The sequence below is a fragment of the Dromaius novaehollandiae genome, chromosome 18, assembly GCF_036370855.1.
Source record: "Dromaius novaehollandiae isolate bDroNov1 chromosome 18, bDroNov1.hap1, whole genome shotgun sequence".
In the NCBI taxonomy this organism is placed as follows: Eukaryota; Metazoa; Chordata; class Aves; order Casuariiformes; family Dromaiidae; genus Dromaius; species Dromaius novaehollandiae.
In genome coordinates this window covers 10,955,315-10,974,743 of record NC_088115.1, presented here as the reverse complement: position 1 = coordinate 10,974,743, position 19,429 = coordinate 10,955,315, and the positions used below count along the sequence as shown (strand labels likewise).

General features: G+C 47.3%; 1 long non-coding RNA gene across 1 annotated transcript in view; it reads right to left on the bottom strand.

The window, feature by feature from the left end:
- The window catches only part of LOC135330261 (uncharacterized), a 342,066-nt gene that overhangs the window by 200,064 nt on the left and 122,573 nt on the right, over positions 1-19,429 (bottom strand). The gene's annotated exons all lie outside the window — the stretch shown is intronic.

Sequence of the window (19,429 nt, the reverse complement as noted above, 5' to 3'; positions counted from 1 at the left end):
TGTGGGTCTCCTGTGTGCACCAAGAAGGGTATGGTATAAGCAAATTTTATCTGACAGGTGTGGACGATCACAGTATTTCAAAAGAATAAAGCATTTTTCATGTTTGGAGGTCATAGGGACCATCCTGAAACCACAAGCTACTTTCTTCCTGGGCCATGTATTTTGTGGAGAAATGTCTTTAAAATACTCTATTTTTTATCAGGATACTTTTTAACATACTTTTAAATCTCTCCACTTCTAATTCAGCTTCCTTTGGTTTCTTCATTCAACTGAATTTGATTTGAAGAAATAAATTATTATCAATACAGCTTATTTTTGATACAGCCCTGCCTACAGATCCCAAAATCTTGATTAATCACATTCTGCCAATCTAAAGCAGCGAGCCACTCGAGTAACGCCACGGACTGTGCGACTGCCTTACGGTGTGACCTTGGGTGAATTATGTATTTCGCCAAGAAGTACTGAGAAGAACAAGCAGGTTGCTGGAATTGCAGCTATTCCACTTAGGCCCTTCTGGGAAGTGGCACTTTTTATCAGCACCACTTATGGGAAAATTATTTTTTAATGAAGAGTCTTTGACTATGTCTAGTACAAGCGAGTGGCAGTGCACTGGGTTTTTATTACATTCTCGGTAGCAGGGAACAGCCTCCGTCGAAGCTGCTGCAACCACACGGCTTGGGAGACCTCCCTGGTCTTGCACATAACAAAGTCGTTTGTTCACTTGACTCTACACGTCCTGCAGTTTGTCCTGCAGCACGAGCACGTCTCAAGTGAAAGCACTGAATTAGCCAGAAATAATCTATTACTGAGCAGCAAAGGGGCTACCCGGAACACTACCGAGCAAGCTGCAGTACCTGCGGGTACCGCCGTGGGCACGGTGTCATTCAGAGGCATCACGGTAGCGAAGCGGCGTGTGCGGGTGTACGGTCCTGCACTCCAGCACCCGGGTTCGGATACGCCCCGGAGCACCTCCCGGGGAGGCAGGGGCAGCCCTTCACTTCTGGGGCCCGGGGCTCTGCGAACATGCACAACGGCTGCACCTTAAAACAGCCCAAATCCTACCAACATCACCGCGGTGCTGGCTTTCCCGAGAGGGAGGAGAGGCGAGAAGTTTGTGGAGGAGCAGAAATTCTACGTAGCATTTTACAGAGGATATTAGACCAGATTCATTGGAACACGCTGCCTTTATATCACTTTGGATATGCAAATAAGCTATAAACATAGCCTAATCAGCTAGTTAGGCCAGGTTTACAGCCGCCTTGAATCACTGGCGTGGCACAAAGCAGCTGGAGAGAACAGATACATCTGGCCCCAAATCCCTTGGCTGCTTTCGTGTTTTGTTTTGTTTTTAACAGCACAAACAAGTTTCTAAGATGGGTTTCAATCCCTCCCCCACTCCCGCTCCTTTTCAGCTGGTTTTACGCTGTTGGAATTTCGGTGAAGAAATACCTTTACACTACACTGACCAACGGAAAAAATATAGCTCAGGCCACGAATGACCGCAGTGAGAGTGAGGATACCTGGCTGTGCTGCCGACTCCGCCACGGACTTGCGCTGCCCTTGGCTTTTCGCCGTCAGCCGCAGCGCCTGCTTTGCCTGTAGCCACCCAAGGATGAGATTACAGCACCAAGCACAACGGGAAGATGGTATTTACAGGCTACACCCGGACGCGAGGCACTGAGAAGACACTCGCTGGCAGGGGTGGGGGGTATTTTATGATGTGAGGAAGCCTTCGAGAAGCAGAGTGCAAGTTTCACAGACGTCTCCAACCACCCACCAAAGCCTGGCGAGCTAGCAGAGCCTCCTGGGCTGCATCTGCAGCAGACTGGGAATCTCCACCATTCAAAATTTGGGGGAGAATAGCCTCCACAGCTCCCAGAGACCCGAACTAGTGCATGTTCCCAGCACATACTCGGTCCTTCCTGTTTGTAATAAGAAATCCATCCGAGCCTGAACACATCTCCATGAAGCCAGAAGGTGAACCCCAAGGAGACCTGCTCCCACTCCAGCCGTTGCTGTATTCTTATGTCCTTTGCTTGAAGTCCCTGCTATTGCCAACAGTCCCAGGCAGGACTGCAGCGGACTTGGGTCTGAACCAGCCAGTATATTTTAAGTTTCTATTTATGTTTCTATATTTTATATCGCAGGGCAAACATGACCCTCCCTGGGGCACAGAGAGCTAAAGCAGCACCTTTGCACCTGGAATATAGTAGCGCCAAAAGTCTTGGGCGAAAATAACTCCTGGAGTACAGAAACGGAAATTAGGGTCGGCTCTTACATGGGCTAGGCAAGAAAAAATGGAAAAACACCGCTTAAATCCTGCCTAACGCTACGCCCTGTGGTAGACCCTGTTCGATACCAAACCAAGCACGAGGGCTTGCTCCAGCGCTGCTTTCCCCTTCCACACCCAGGAATTGTGCCCGTAAAACTCACCAGGCAGATAAGCAAGAAAACCCAGGACTGACTTTCCATGGAAGTTCAAAGCTTGATCGGTTACAGGATTTTTTTTTTTTTTAAGGAAAGAAGTTAAAACTCTGATCGGGGCCTGCCAAGTCTTCCGCAAGCTGCCCCTCGCAGTGGTACAAGCAGTGGCCCTGTGACTTACCAAGTTGGCCCTGCCCAGGCTGCTGCTCGGGGGATTTTTTGAGTGCTGCCTTGCACGCGTCCCGGGCAGCCCCAGGGGAACGTATTCCACCCCACGACGGCTTTGAATTAAGGGTCGGTACAGCACTAACGGCAACACCGGGCCGTGTATCCTGCTATCAGATTCTGTACGAAGTTCCTACCTCCCTGGAAAACCAGTCCAGCACTGGGATACGGCCTGTAATAAATTCCCAGCGTCTCTTCTGCCACAGAGGCCCAGGAGAGCTATTTACCTGCAAGTTCCTGACCTTTAAAGGAAAAGGAAAGACTGACTTGAAAAAGAAACTCAGCAGAAGGAGGAAGTCCGGGAGGACGGGTGCTGCTCTCCGATGCGCGGCAGCCGGTTTGGCGACGCCGAGTACTTCTGGAAATAACACGGACCAAACACATCCCCGCGTCGCCACGGCCAGGGCAGGGCCTCTGCAGCAGGGTTGATTCATTAGCCAGCAACACACATCACACGGCGCACGCATCTTACCCTGCCAAACGGCTGCCCTCCTCTCCAAGAGGGCCATTACAAGCCAGCTTGCTTTAAAAAAAAAAAAGAAGAAACAAACCCCAAACCTCAGCCCGTCCTCCAGCTCCAGGCACTTCTTTTACCGCTTAAAGAGACCGGCGCTTGCAACGGCGATCCAGGGCGGCCGCACGTGACGCCGCTGCCATGGCTGCTCCCGCGCTGCCTCCTAACACGGCGTGCCTGACGGCAGCTCGCCCATCAGCCCCAGACCTCGCGCCTGGCTTGACAGCAGCTCGCCCATCAGCCCCAGACCTCGCGCCTGGCGGGTGCTCTCGGGTCAGACCCAGCCCGGGTGACGGGCCGGCACAGCGCGCCGGCCGGGGAAGCGCCCTCTCCATGCTGGGGGGAAAGCCGGTCTCCAGGCACAGCGAGAGCGTCCTGCTCTCCCAGCTGGCACTGCCAAATTTGCCTGGTTTCTGAAATATTTTCCCTTAGAAAAGGCATTGCTTATCGTATCTTTCTTATTTTTAAGATTTGGCTTCAGCAGGCTTCATGGCAAAAAAAGAAAAAAGAGGGAGCAGTACTGTAAGAAAACAATAAACATGAATAAAACACTACGCCTTCAAAGCAGAACGTGAGGTTTATCCAACCTGAATACTGAGTCAATCTTGAGCCTAGGAGCTAAGAGAAAATACAGCAAGAAAACGGGAAAATCCAACAGCAGAAAATAAGAAATATACTTCGAGCACTTGGTGCCTGATGTCAGACTTGCGCCATGGCTCTGTTTTATTCCAAGCAAAATTTCCTATCTCTGGAGTTACTACAGTGACAGAAAATGCTCTGAAAAACAGAATAAACCCAGTTCCTTCCCGACGCCATCATATCTGCTCTGCCGACCACTGAGTGAGACCAGTGCTGAGCTCCTTGCCGAGGCAGAAATCAAGGGGGAGCTGCCCAGGACCCTGGCACAGCCAGGTCCCCAGCCGGCACGGCCAGGTCCCCAGGGCCAGCCAAGCCGCAGGGACCAGCCAAGTCTGCACCGGCCAGGGATTCTGCCTTTCCTTTTCCTGACCAAAGGGATGGGGCTTTTTGCAGGTATACAGTTGCCCACTCTCGGCAAACCTGGTGTCACCAGGTAGGCACTAACACATCTCAAGTGATAACGCATCAAACTCTGCCAAGACGTCAGTGCGGGCGAATCTGCAAGTCCTTGTGGGGAGATGCAGGGTCCCGGCAGCCCGTACGCCTCCCCGCACAGCCGCGCTGCACAGACCCCCGCTGTGTCCCTACCAGAAAATACATGAAATCAGGACCCAGTCCTGGGATTTCCGAACATAGATCATTGCAGGCATCTTCCATGGAGTCACGCATGTGTTTATGATGTGCTTTGCCGGATGAGGCTCCTGAATTATCAAACGGCTTGGGGAGCAGTTGTCCCAGGCGCCGGGATGCCAGCAGTGCCCGCGCGGGTGTGAACCCGAGACCACCCCCGGCTCTGCGGCCCGACGTGGGGTGCCCCCAGCCCTGCCACACAGGACTGCCATGCTCCAGTTCCATGCTGAAGCCAGGTCTTACATATTTTTACTGACTCTGAAGAGCTCACTCTCTTTACATAGCATATATAGTACCGCAGTTGTGCTGTATTTTGGCTTTGTTTGTTTTCAGATCTTTTTTAACTTTAAAACTGCATAGGCACAGTGTGTGCCTGCATGCTTACACACTGCTCTGTTCATGCAGCGCTGTGGGAGACACAAAACGTTTTTTGTTGTTTCTCGTTTGCGTTAATCCTATTTATAGGCAATCATCAGCAGATAAATGTCCTGATAAATTCATCTTCATCTACGCAAAAGCTTAGCTTATGATTATGATAAAACGAGAGCAATTTCTAAAAATGCAATGCTGGGGATTTACGTTAATTCAGTCTAAATCGTATCAATTATAAGCGACAGCTTGTCCAGCACTTTTGTTTTTCCCTAACTTTACCCTAATTATTTTGGTTTGGTAGATTTACACCAATAGTTGTTAGTTATCTTCACCGAGGGAAAAAAAAAAGTTTTAAAACCTTTTGTGCTGGCTTCTTTTGGTACTGCGTAACACTGAGCGCCCTTTTTTGCAGAAAGAGACGGTGTGCATCAGCATTCATTTGACGCAGTGCCTGACCGAGAGAGAAGTACAAACTCGGACAACAGTGACCAAAGACTATAAATTAAGTAGCAACAAAATACATGGCAGATGATGAGAGAGAGAGAGAAAAAACTTTTCCTTCCTTTCAGAAAAAAGTGTAAATCAGGACTGTGTGGGAAACTGGACAAACCGCCCATCTTCCACGGCTTGGCCGACCCACCGGGCCTGGGCCACGGTGCAGCGTGACGAAACCCAAAGGCAGCAGGCACAACCGGTTTTCACAGCAAGTCTGTCTGTCCATCAGAGATAATGCCCTGTTCCCCAAGGGAGGCTAATGATGAAAAAACACACCTCTGCGTAAGGAGAAAGGCCACAATTAAATTTCTGCTGCTGTAAAACATACAGGTTCTGTACTGTCACCTAGCAATCAGAGTGGCAAGTCCCTGCAACCGCCTGCGCTGGATCACGGGGCAGCACCTTACCCACGCGGACTAAAACTATGGGCTGTGCCTCAATGTGCAATTTCTGTAACACTTTCACCAGCCAAACCTCACTGCACGTGGGATTTTGGTCCTGCTTTCACCAGAGTCAGCAACCAAACTCTCAGTGACATCCGAGAGGCCAGGATTTCTACAGAAGACAGTCAGGAATGCTGTCTGCAGGCTGTCAAGGCATATTGACTTTATCTGGTAAAGAGTATTTGTTATTTGGAAATGGATTAAAATTATTTCTTTCTGTCAACAATTCATTTTTGCTTTTTCTTTTTTTCCCCTGATCAAAAGTCCTCTACACTTAGTGAGTGTCTTTCAAGAAAAAATAATGGATTTTGGATCTGGTCCTTCATGGCTGATGGTATTAGGGCTTACCAGAAAGGAGCACTCCTTACCCAGAGGTCAGCAAACATCTTCCCATCTCTTTAAATGGCTTAACAGCTATGTAAGAGTAACAAATCTATTTAAAATAGGAAATCAGAAGGAAATAAAGCTGTGTCAGGCAACATTAACACCCCCATGTGCAACTTGACCTTGGACAGCTCGTCAGATCTCCTGTTCAGCTCATTCATCATTATTCTGAGCTGTCATCATGAGCACCCCGGCTTATTAATTATACATTAACCTCACTGATGACTTCTAATCTATAAACGGGTCAGGATATTTAAAAATAATTAAATAAGAGTGTGCAGTGGTAATATGGATAATACCTGAACTGGAGTTTAGGACATCTGACCACAAATCAAAACCACTTGATGCTGAACAATTAAATAGGAAATAAAACAAAAAGAAAGAAAGAGAAGATCTCCAAATCTCCAACCTTGCATTTTGAACAGTATCAGCTTTAAAAGATTCTCAAAATACGCAGCTTGTAGGCTTCTGACCTTTTTTTTATTTTTTAACTGACAAAGCAAGGATGAATTTTCAAAGCAAGGAAATATGATCTAAAATATGCTAAATTTTTATGATTAGCGAGTTGGACTGTTAGGCAGTAGCTCAAATAAAGCAGAAATGGGTTCTTGACGCTATTCAGACTCTTTCCTGCCGACTGACCCAGCCAGGGTTTTCAGCTGGCTGCACGATTGCTGGGTGGGCTGTGCTGCCCGCAGGGAATCACACCGGTTTTGGAGCCCCACCGCGTGCCGGCAGCCCCCGGCAGCGCAGCTGTGCATGGGGGAAACAGCTCCCGGGGGCTCTGCCAACCCACAAAGCCACGCGATCTCCAAGCAACCATCCTCCGACTCCTCCAATCAGTTCTCCACGTTGAATATGGGATCCAACAGAGAATTCACCTGTTTCCAGAATGGGTATCACTTTACTTTGGAAATTATCATGTATCGTTTCTTCCTAGAATTGAACGAGTTTTCATGCCACACGGCTTTGAGGCACCTTACTTTCCGCTATCGCAAAGGACTCTTCCTGTTGTGGCAGTTGTCTGCAGTAAGCTCAAGGTGCCAAGGTTTCCAAAACAGGCTTGAAGAAGAAATAAAACTTTATACCCCAGCAAGAATTACTACATGCCGCATAACATTTCAAGCTAAAATAATGCTGCTTCGAAGATTTAGGGAACCAGGATTAGTTTTTAAACCTGGCTACATCAATGAATCTTATATCCCATATACTATACATTATGTTCTCTGATGCATTTCACCATGTTAACTCAAGGCTCTCCTAGTGAGGTTGCTCAAAAGAAAAAAAATCCCTCAACTTGGAGCAGACTTACCCAGTTTAAAAGAATCTGTGAAACCCACTTGCACAAGGATTCCCAGGAATAGGGTCAGAGATTATTATATTGCCTGTATTATTCACATAGTGAATTTTGGAATGGTGAATTATGGAGCCTCCAATACATACAAAAGAATTTGCCTCAAAGAGAAAAAACAGAAGACAGTAAGTGGATTCCATCTAGAGTATTCAGACTGTGCTTTACTATTCCCAGCCAAGCTTCATGAACTGTTTTTGAGTCCATCCACGATTTTCAAAGGACTCCAAGAAAGTTAGGGCTAGTATTTGGTGACCTTTAATGGAGGCTGGGTACCTGTTTACCTCGGAGCCCTTGGAAAATCTCAGTCTCTTTGAATAGCTGGATTTTGCCCTGTTCTAGCAAAGGATGTGTATTTCATAGCTCTGAAATACTCCACAGGATTTTAACCTTAAAAATATCCAAACGCAAGTCTAGGTGCTTAATCTGCTCACCTACTGAGTTAACAGGACTCTGCCTATGGCATTAAATAACAGTAGCTGCGGGGAACCTCCTGGGTGCCCCGCTGTGTCGCACCCACAGCGGGGGGGTCTGCTGAAGGCCACCCAGACGGCCCCGCGCGCTGCCCTCGACTGCAGCCGCTCACGCTGTAACTCTGCAGGTCTCCAGGATGTCTTAGCCCAGGCAGCCGTCATCACATTTACGCTTATAAAGTACCTTTCGCGTGAGGATCTCAAAGCACATCATGTCCATTAATTAAACTCTAAGGGCTTGGTAATAGCGTGAGATGAATATTTTCTGCTGTCCCTCAGGTAAAATAGCAGCTTCTCTTGTACATGAGCAGCAGTTGGTTCTACACCTAGAGAATCTGTTGTTATGAGCAATCACTGATCTGTATGTAGTAAAAAGTATGATTATGTGGGATGGACTTAGTTTGTGCTGAAATGGGAAAGGAGATTACTTTTTCATTCAAAATACCTTCACTCTAATGTATTTCTTTCTTAAACTGAAGCGAGCATATTAGGCTATTTATTCCCAAATAGATTTCCAACAGTTGGAGCTATGGAGGATTTAATCCCTGAAATGTATTTTTTTTTTCTTAAACTTGTTTCAGAAAATGATGTTCCTCATGTGATCAGAATTATAATCAAAGGAATTTTCTATATATGTAATGTTTCCTAGTTGATACATCTAGCCACATAGTAGGGCACCGGAGAATGAAACCTAGATGAGTAAAACAACTGGAGTCAATTGTTTTTTAAAGGGATGTTAGTTCAGACTTTCTAAACCAGCTTTAATTTCCACTGTTGCCTCTGGGAATATCGTCTTTTACTCAGAATGCAGTCTCAAGGCACAGGACCAAGGAATAGGAACTCGTTTCTCTTCTATGAGAGCCATGAATATTTTGGAAAAGAAAGAAGGCTGCATATTAAAAAGAGACTATTTTCAAACAACCTGTCCACAGGAAAAATCAGAGAAAATGTATTTAAACGATGAAGAGCCCATTTAAAAACATAATTAAAGGGATAATGTGCTCCAAGGCTGGTTGGACCTCATAACCCATAAAGGTGAATGCACCAATGCTCACCTCAAAATCTCATCTGCTCTGCGTGCCTCAGTACACCCTTCTCTATCGTGACAGTGGCCTCTTCTGTGAAACACTTTCAAGCCGACTGATAAAAAGCATTATCCAAGAGCGTATGTACTGCTATTGAAAGTGGACACAAGTAATTGTTTCACATAAAATAACAGACTTCCACAGAATCACTACATCCTTCCACTCTGAATCTTGCAACACCAGAAAAAACATTCCCTTCTCAGCCCCAGACCACATTTAGGCCAGCTGTGACCTGTTATGCATAAATGGTGTAGCAATGATGGTCATTTTAGCTGGTTTACATGCATTTCTTCTCTTCGAGTGCATATCATTTTTCTTAATTATTTCTGACCTTTCATCCACTATGCCATAAGCTTCTTACGAAGAATAGAAAATAAATAATTTAACTTCCACTTATTCCAGGAGGAGACTGGCTTTTCTAATCCATCCTTAGAGAATAAGCTAGCTAGCTAGCTGCTCAGATACAGCTTATTAGAGTAAGACAAATAAACACGTACACAGCATTGCAGCAACAAAAAGGATGGGGAATACCAGATCAGAATTTTGGGCTGCAATCTGAGGCTGGGACAATTTCCAGTTCCCTCCCATGGGTATAAAAGTTTGGTTTTACTTCTGCTTGTAGCTGCAAGCCAGAGACTGGTAACGAATGTCAGTGCAGTGAGGAGCCCACGAGGAAGCAAGGACAGCAGCCAGAGCGCGAATTAATTCCCCATCCCCGAGAGCGCTCAGGGCTGCTTCGCGCAGGGAAGAACTCTCAAATGAGTTAAACATCTGATCTAGAAACACGGGCTCCTTGGCCTCCCAGAAGACACACGGATAGGGATTAGGGCCGGCTGTCTGAACTATTAATGTGGTAGGGCAGCACACTGGTAAAGCCTCTGCGCTAGCATTACAGAAACTCTTCCAAAATACATGCTATTTGCTGCACCCAGGAATGCTTCTGTTTTACCTGGAACAATTATGAGATTAAATTTTTGAAATAATTTTGGACCAAAATCCAGGCTTCCCCTTTCCCAGACATAGAGTCTATGAATCTCTTGTGCTTTCTTTCTGGCTTAGTGAATCCAGAGTTTCAGCTTTTACTGGACAGACGATCAGGGCCTCCATCCTGGAGGAGCCCACAGGTTGATGGACCGGGCAAAAGACAAGAAATACACTCGCACCTCCTAATTCCTCAGCGAGAGGAACACAAACACCACTCGGGTGGAGAATGAAAAGGAAAGCCCATCTCTATCTCCCCGTGTGGGCTACGGTGTAGTTCGGGAGGCCTCCTCCGCTGGCTGTGGTTGAGAGAAATGGAGCGGCTGCCTTTGTATTTTAGAGACAGGGGAAATGTTTGATGTGCTCTGAAAACCTGTACCAAGCCGAAGCCCTCTGAGGATGAAGATGGAGAACTGCTCGGCTTCTTGCTTCTCTCCAACTGAAGACTGTAATGCTGTATGGTAGCCAGGAATACCCTCCAACAACACAGCCACCTACAGCCTACAAACCACCGGCTATTACATGACCCTGTGAAGACTCGTGGTCCAAAACATGCTCTTATCATGCAACCTCTGATATATCAAAATCTCATGTGTGGAGAGAGAGGGAAGTTAGTAGACCTGCTGCGAGTCTGCTGCCTGGTTAGCACGAACCGGAGCTCCTTCCTACGTGGCAATACCCTCCCTGCCAGCTTGGGGCCACGCTGGACCATGCCCTCAGCACAGGCTCGCAACCGTGGGCTACAGCATGGGCTCTGCGGCCACCGCTGACGCGTTAGAGAAGTCAAACCTTCCTGTACCCACCTTGTAGGGGCAGCTTGCAGGAATAAAAACAGCAGCATTTTGCCTTAAGAACATCTGAAAATAGAATTTAGAACTGAGAGAACTTATACCTGGGAGTGTCCTGCTCCAGGACACAACTCCCGCAGTGTGGCACGTGGGCATAGCAGAGTCTGTAGGAGTAAATATTCCCACTGACAGAAGCTGTTTCACTGACCAAGTCTCCCTGAAGATTCATTACATCAGCATCTGGCAACCTTCGTGGACCTCCTGCACTGCCGTGGAGCACCAGCTTCTCAAGGAGGCTGGGTCTGGTGCCGAAGGCTGCAACAGAGCTTCCCAGATCACTTCCAAAAACATCAAAGAAACTGGTGCTGTTGTCCTCACTTGAAAACATGTCAGGAGAACATTAAAGCTTTGGACTCCTTTCTCCAAAACAGTAAAATATGCAATTGGATTGGAGTTGACTGCCTCCACACAAGATACCTGACACTCTTGCTTGATGACAGATAGCTGCATGTGTCACCAGAGTGAAAGACAGAGTGTCTGAACAGGAAGAAAACATTCATCTTACCAACCTGACCTTTCTGATAGCCAGCTAGTAGTACGGGCATAGCTCCACAGATCACTTCAAAGTTTATTGCTCTGTTGGTCCTCTTTGATTGACACATCACCTAATGGATAATAAATTACTGTTCTCCACTCTGATTGGGGGCTGCCTGCATATTGCTAATGCTAATTTTTCAGAACCTACTATCACTCATGCTCTGCTTTTGCAATTTAAAGGGATGCCAGTTCACAGACAATAAATATGCAGGACTGGGATTTCAAGGGTACGTGTGGGGAATTAACTGCACAGCTCCCTCTGAATTTCAGTGTGACACAGACTCCTAGCACCCTCAGATCCCTTTAAAAATGCTGCACCTTCACTTTTTTGCCTCCTGAAGCCACTGACACCTCTCCCCCCACACTGCTGTTGGGAACAGAGAAACTGCGGTCCTCGTCCCCTCCTCAGCACCGTGGGGCAAGGCCAGGGAACAGAGGGGGCCTGGTGGGGCGCAGAGGGACACTGCCAGCACAGGGCTTCCATGCCCATAGCTCTTGCCTCGGGTAGATTCATGGACCAGAGGGGAAAATCTGGTCTGCAGTGAGATGAATCTGGAGAAATCGCACCTGAAACAAACTCCCCAGTGTATCCTCCCCATCCTTTTCCCCAGGTTGGGGCCCGGCACTCGGCTTTTGCTTAATTCCAAGCGTGGTGACTTCCTTCGACACAAGTGAATGAGTAAGCACTGAGCAGAAACTAAATAAAGACCTCAGGGTTTTGTCCATAAAAAGAAAATGAAATGGAAATGCATCTCTTGAGATTGGAATGACCAGGATTTGTTATGGCTGCTCTGAGTCTTTGAGCGCACCAGGAGTTAGCTACACTTTCCTCAAAAGCCACTGTCGGCTCAGTCACTACCATTAGTTCTGCCATGTGTCAAGACGCAATTAGAAGATCTATTTCCCTCCTTCACACTCACCTGGGGGAAAGGTCTGCTCAGCGCCAGCGCCGGGGAGCAGCTCGGGCTGCTAGTACCAGCGGTACCTGCTGCAGGAACGCCCAGGATGGGTAAACTCAGTTCTCAGGGCAACGGGTCAGGTTTTCCAAAGAGCTCTAAAGCTACTGCAGATGGAGCAGGACATGTTTAAAACCAGATGTATTCCTTAATCCTAGGCCACTGCTTTCCTGGGGCCTGAAAGATCTGGGGGAAAAGAAGAAAACTGGCCCTGAAGCTAAGTGGCATAATTTTGTATGAGTTCCCTGAAGGTGAAGGACCTGCCCTTCTCTGCCTCAGCCAAGGACTTCCCTCAGGCACTGTGGTGGGCATGTCGTTGCTGAAAAGCTCACACTTGTCTGCATTAACTTTACCTAAGATTGTGGCAAAGGGCGCATCTGCATGAACTCAAAGGATTTGGGGGTCAAAAGAGAAGATCTCCCCCAGAAAAGAAACCTACACACTGAGCTGGACCCAACATAGTGCTGGTGCACCATCACAGCTGGGCACACACACATTCTCCAAATTTCCCCATTCCCACATTTTCTGGGGTCCCCATGTAGCGTGCTGACACTTTGGGGGTTTTCACTGTAGACTGGTGATGGCTGTCACAGGCTCCCACCACAGAGGCCTCCTCACCACTGGAGGTGGCTCCCGCAGGGCCCCCTCCGCTCCGCACGCCTCGGGCAGCTTCACTCGGGAGCTGCTCACCAGGTCGGGATTTGGGCCGCACGCTGCCCGAGGGCAAACGCGGCTCCCGGCTATCTCCTCAGTCCGTGCAGTTCTCATGCCTGTGCTGCGCTTGTCTTTCCCGGTACGTGCCCGTTCCCTCCGCTGTGCTCCTTCCCTCTCTCTCACCACCACCCGCAGCTGTCCCCCCCCCCACACACACACCTCCTCAGACCCGCTCCGGCGTTCCCGGCAGTGAGGCTGGGCCGCGGGTGCGACTGCTCGTCTGGCCCACCAGGAGCATCCCGGCTGCTCCTCGCAGCCGCCCTGGGTCTCCTGGCTCTTCACCGGGGAAACCGTGAGCTTTTGGGACAGGCAACGCCGTTCCCTGCTCTGTGAGTGCTGGCGTCGCCTCAGCCCGGGGGTCTGGTGCACGCCTGTGCTCCCAGGCCCCACCGTGCACGACCAGAGCCTCCGTTACACGCGCTCCTCTCCCTCCTGACTGTGGGAACAGCGAGACCTTCAGAACGTGTTTATTTATGAAATCTGCGTTGCTAGTTCCTATAACATTTATTTTTCTCTCTCTTTGGACAGCACGTAAGTTCAGCCCGGGCCCTCAGAAACACAGCTGCTGTTATTCTACAGCTGGGTGCTGCTATGCGGAGAGCATTGGAAACGGGAGGCTTGAACATACAAAATCAGATGCAAGTTTACATCACTCTGGAGGACGATGCATGGAAAACTTGCGATGTAAATTTTAATCCAAGATTTTTAATATGAAGATTTCATCCTAATGCCTTTACAGTTGTATGGAGGATTGGACAAGTCCATCTATGTACAGAACAGAGGAGGACAAGATGCTATTCGCTCCTGTTCTCTTTCTCAAATGATGGTAGGTTTGAGGTTACACACTGTACCCCATCTTTACATCCTCGATTTTGGAAAACGCTCTGGCTATTCAGGATATCATTTATATATACCATTAGACTGTAAGTGTAAGCCAAAACTTAAGCACATATTTCAGATCCTCACAGCATGTTCTATAGGCAGTGTGTTTATCTGCGCTTCTTGTATTTCCGCATCCTAAAATCAAAGCTTACAGCTTTAAAAGACAAAGTAACTATGTTGCTTCATTTGCCAGCAGCAAATATTTTCACTGAGAAAAACTGCTTATCCAGAGCTGGTTTATGTAAGAATTAAACATGGTATTCCATTTAAAATTATTAAAAATATCTTTCTATACCTCCGCTCTCTCCACTTCTCCTCTAATGCTCAGAATCACATAAAATAGTAATGAGCATACATAGCCTGCTGCTGTTTTCATAGACAAGGCAGTAAAAGAGACAGTTGCTGTTCCCTGGAGTTCGAGCCCACGAATCAGAAAGTCTAATCAGCCACAGTGCTTGACACACTAGATAGCCCCTGTATTTCATTACTGCTGTATTAAAATCTTTCCTGTTTGAATTTTGTATCCTCTGTTAAATGGAGAGAAAGAGATGGAAGAGATGATCAGCAGAGGGCAAGACAAAAGGGCTGAAAGAAAAGCGATTCTCGCTTAGCTCCCCAACCTGAGAGCCTGGAAGGCTGTTTGCAGGGCAAGAGCTGGGGCGCAAGCACCCGGTGCCAGTCCCCGGGGCTGTTCCCGGTGGCCTCGGGACACCATGACTCCAGCTCGGGCACTTCTGCTCCCGGGAAACGCTCATGGCACGGGAACTGAGCAACGGCGGTTCTCCCCGTGTGCCCACAACCGTGCCCCACCGCTGCTGTGGCTGCAGCCGAACCTTCAGGGTGCCCTTGGTTAGGTCGGAGGGCTACAGAGGGACGGGATGTTTGGAAGCGGCACTACGGATCAACTCAAAGAGTCTCCTGCAGGGAAGGCTTCTTCCAGGCGGTACCGGCCTCTGGCTCCCCACCGCGTGCAAGACCCAGCGGCACCGCCGCCGCCGCGCCAGCCGTACGGCTAATGGCGGGTTCCAGAAAACCCACGTCCTCGGACACGCTCGGTAACAGAAGGTGCCTGTTTTTGTGCGTCAATCCACACCGATTTGTAAATTACACTCTGGAAAAAGGAATTAGACTTAATTTTGCATAGCAGCCCAATAGTATTATTATGTAATTCTCTTAATCAATAATTTGACTGTGCATGTTTGCATCTCATGAAATCAAAAAAGATCAGTTCAATGCCCAGAGACAGTTGCTAAGAGTTTCACAGGCGTCTAATACTGAACAATAGATGTCACTGTTATGCCAATAAAAACGGGGGTTATATTTACAGTTATCGATAGGTTCAACCTCCACTGCACAAAGCTGCTAAGTTAAAGGTATAAAGCCCGAGCAATCTTTGACAGACATGGTACCTTTTTAAACAAACTATCCCTTCTTATCGCTCTCAGGACCAGACGCACAGGAATCTGCACAGGTTATCACACCGCAGCGACTGCTCTGCCTACCGCTCCACACCAGCAGCGCAGCACACGGGGAGGGAAGGTCCATGCTCAGTGGCGGTGGCTGCCTATTTGTCATCATAACACAAGAAGCAAAAAGCTTCTTTTTGACCAACTGGTTTAGCCAGAAAAAGTGGACAAGCATTTTGGTGCACAGGGCTGGTTCATCCAGCTGCCGTGAGGAAGAGGAATTTCCTGATTTTTTGCTTCTCACCACAAGTTTGGAAGACAAATTAATTCAAGCAAAGCTTAAGACTACAAAAATAGGAAAAGCCACAGGCCAGATTTTCAACAAACCTCTGTCATCAACAATATGATGGGGACAAATGATCATTTCTGTATAGAAAACACCTGAACTGCACAGACAAATAAGTATTTTCCAAACCAAACTGCTCATGTTATGTGCCTGAATGCCAAACCTTTACTCAAGCATTTGGGGTACACAAGCAACTAACAACGCAGGTAGGGTCCAATCTGCTCCACAAAAGCCTCTCAGCTGAAGGAGCAGTGGATGGAGAGGTTTGCCGAGGACAGCCCACCGTTCTCACCTCTCCCACCAAGGGACCAGAAACACGGTTCTCTCCACGCTCGGTGGAAGCCAGGCGCTTGGCCTGCACGTATTCCTGCCTCCGACCGTTTGCTCTCCTTGTGCTTAGATTTTGTTGCTACGGGTTGAACCTCAAAGCAGTATTACTCAGACGGAGGAGGGCAGCTCCCTCCATCCTGTTCAACGGCCGAGGGGCTTCCCGGGAATATTCTTTCTAGTTTGCAGACCAGTCTCTGCTTGCTATCTGGACAATATTGTGATACAGAACTAAACATTTCTGTTTTTATTTACCTATCCACTGGAAGTTTTACAGGTGAACAGGATCCTTACATCTCAGCTTTCCTCTTCTCCCGGGTACTTTTTTTCCTTCTCACTTGCAATCACCAACTCGTGTGTCACATCACAGCCTGTTGCTGAGGAAATGATGAGGAGGTCACAAGAAGAGGAATGACTCAGTACGAAAGTAGAAACAAGAGAAAACCTCAAGGAACAGTCTGAGGAATAACAACATTGTTTCCATCACGTATTCCTTGCAGCATTAAAGGGGAGAGAGAGGCAGAACATCAGGTGAATTGCTTCACAACATAATGTCTTTTAACATATCCTATGAGATATTACCTGCTTCTACAGAAAAATAAAAGGAAAATGATACAAATACCTCATAAATCACAGTTTAGGTGCATATTTCAAAGATTCACAGGGTTCTGGTACAAAGTAGGAAATGGGATGATTTGCAATATAATGTTGCCTGATGGTATAGAGGGATTTCAGCCACAAGCTTCCAGCTTGGAAAGGGTAGGTATGAAAGTCCACTCTTTTATATGCACTTTTATAGCACCAAGAAAACGTGTGTTCCTGGACACGAATGCAAAATCTTAGCATCTGTGAAAATACAAATATTGATGTACATCACTAAACATACATTGCTGACTAAAGCTATTATTAGCAACAACAGTCAGTCTCTACTTGGAAAATCCCAGTTGCCTTGGGCTTTGTCTGAGCAGAAAACCAGAGAAAAATCTGAACAGGAGCTTCTGAGTTAGCCTCATGATAACAGGCTGAGCTGTAATACTCAGATAATAATAAAGCCAAAAATACAGGGCTAAATTCAGCCATGCTTACTTGATGCTAAATTGAGCAAATTGCAGACCGCCTGCTGCAGAGGCAGCACCAGAAGGCAGCTTGTTCTCCCAGATTGTCTTTGCAGGGGACAGATTATTTTGATCCATTCATTTGCAGCCACCATTTTGACTGACACTTCGGAGCTGAACTGGAAACTCCAGCTGCTCCAGTTTGGGAATCTGGGAGGCTCGTGCTGGGGTTGGACTTTGTGCGGTTCCTATCCTGCAACACACACAGCACTAGCACATCTCGTGCCTGAGCTGGGACACCCCTGGCGCAGCTCTCCCCTCCCGTCCCTGGCTGCCGCGTGCCCTGGTGCGCCGGGGTGCCCGACTTGCCCTCTGCTCAGTACCTCTGTGTGGGGTTGTGCAACCCTGGGCCATGATAATATACTCGGGTTGGTGCTGTGAATGGGACCCCACGCCCAAAAGAGTGGCTAAAAGGAGCTTTTTGCAGCTGCAGCTTCGCACTGCTCAGTCCTCCCCTGCTGCCTAAACCAGCGTGCACTGAAGTCCTCCTGGTCCTTCCACGGAGACAGAGCTACGTAATAACGTCCCACGGCCCTGTACTTCCATCGTGCTGCTGGGTCAGTCCCAGGTAAGGGGACTGCCAATTTTGTCTTGCAAGCTCAATGGTAACTCATTTGGAAAAAAATAAACAAGCTATTTATCAGTCCAGTACCTCAGTAAAGATTTCTGCCCTTCCTGCTTCCCAGGTGTGCTGGGTGCACAGCTGATGGGCAGAAACATCCCCCCATGGTTAATGGACAACCCGAGGATCAGTTGAGAGCATGGCTAAAGCCATGGTTCCTTTGCATGGGCCTCATCACGAGTGCCTGAAACAGGAAGGTTTAAGGGGAGCGGTAATGCCAAACTCAAGCTTTTAAACATCCTATTTCTGGTTCCAACGTTCACAAGATAAAGTCCCTGTAAGTACTTATTTTAAACAAGGCCTTCTGCTTAGAAGCGTTTAGATTTCACCTTTCTAAGCTTTTTTAGCAACCTCGAAGTCTAGAAAACCAGTTCCAAAAAAAATGTAGGATTCCAATAATTAAATAATCCCAGAAGATACAACAGAAATGAAAACATGATATTTTGTGAGACACGAGAGCTGGCAGTGCTGGCAGAACTTTGGAGAGAGTTGAAAGGGAAGATTTTCAGATATCGGCAGCGGTATTCCTGCGTGACTGCCCAGCGGCGAGAGTCACAGCCAGAAAGGAAGCGGGAGCTGGGCCAGCGGACAGGAAGGTGAGTGGATGCAAGATCAGAGAGGAAAGTGATTGCATGTTTCAAAAAACATTTGTGGATGAATGAATCTAACTTTCCAGCTGACGCCCAGCAGCTCATGGGTTGAACTGTCCTGGCAGTTCGAGGGAGCGCATGGCCATCCAATTGCTGTAGACTGAGGGAATTTAAATCTTTGAGGACTGCTCAAGAAAAACACACAAGAGTTGGGACAAACAAGAAGGAAACTTGACCAGGATTTCAACAGAGACTGAATTGAGCTATGGATGCATTGTGGCACTGCTCTGACCAAATTAACAGGCAAACATCGGTGTGAAAATAAGAATATATTTTACAGTCAAAGACACTGCAAGCTCCATTGTTCCACGTTCAGGCTAAGGAAAGCAGCAGCTGGAAGATTCAAGCGAGATGTATGTATTTACTTTGCAATGGGAACTGCTGCCAGTTGCTGACAGAGGCGGCCGTGGGTGTATATACTCAGTCCTCAGGAAACTCTTTGCACAGCTAGGACTGCTCTAAAGTCAAGCAGAGGTGTATGAAATATTAGGGAGATGAAAAATCCGCAGGAATTGTGCCTCACATTAAAACTAGCAATGAAATTTCCCCTAGAAATGACACAGGTAGGAAGAGAACAGATTTAAAACCTTGCAGCGTAACAGAATAGCAGTATTTATGGTTAATTATCAGACATTAAATGATTAGATTAGCCAGGCTGTGTTTATACAACAGTTGCTTTTCTTGTTCATTCAGCTAGAATCAGTTATAAACAGAAATGCATCCCATAAAAGTGTTTCAGTAGTTTAACAGGCTAAGTAAATGGTTGACCTCACTATAATTAATTAGGGATCTTTATTTAATTGAACATTCATGGTCACCAGAGCAATGCAAACCTAAAACCCAGCACATTCTGGCTTCATTGCAAAGGCATGCCTGGCCCATTAAAAATTAGAATGAATTTTCACTGAACCTGTGAACATATGGATTGGGCTCTATGGACACATGTAAACGTAGTTAACCTACATTTCCAAACCCAAAATACAAAGGGTGCTCTGAGGCTACAAACCCAT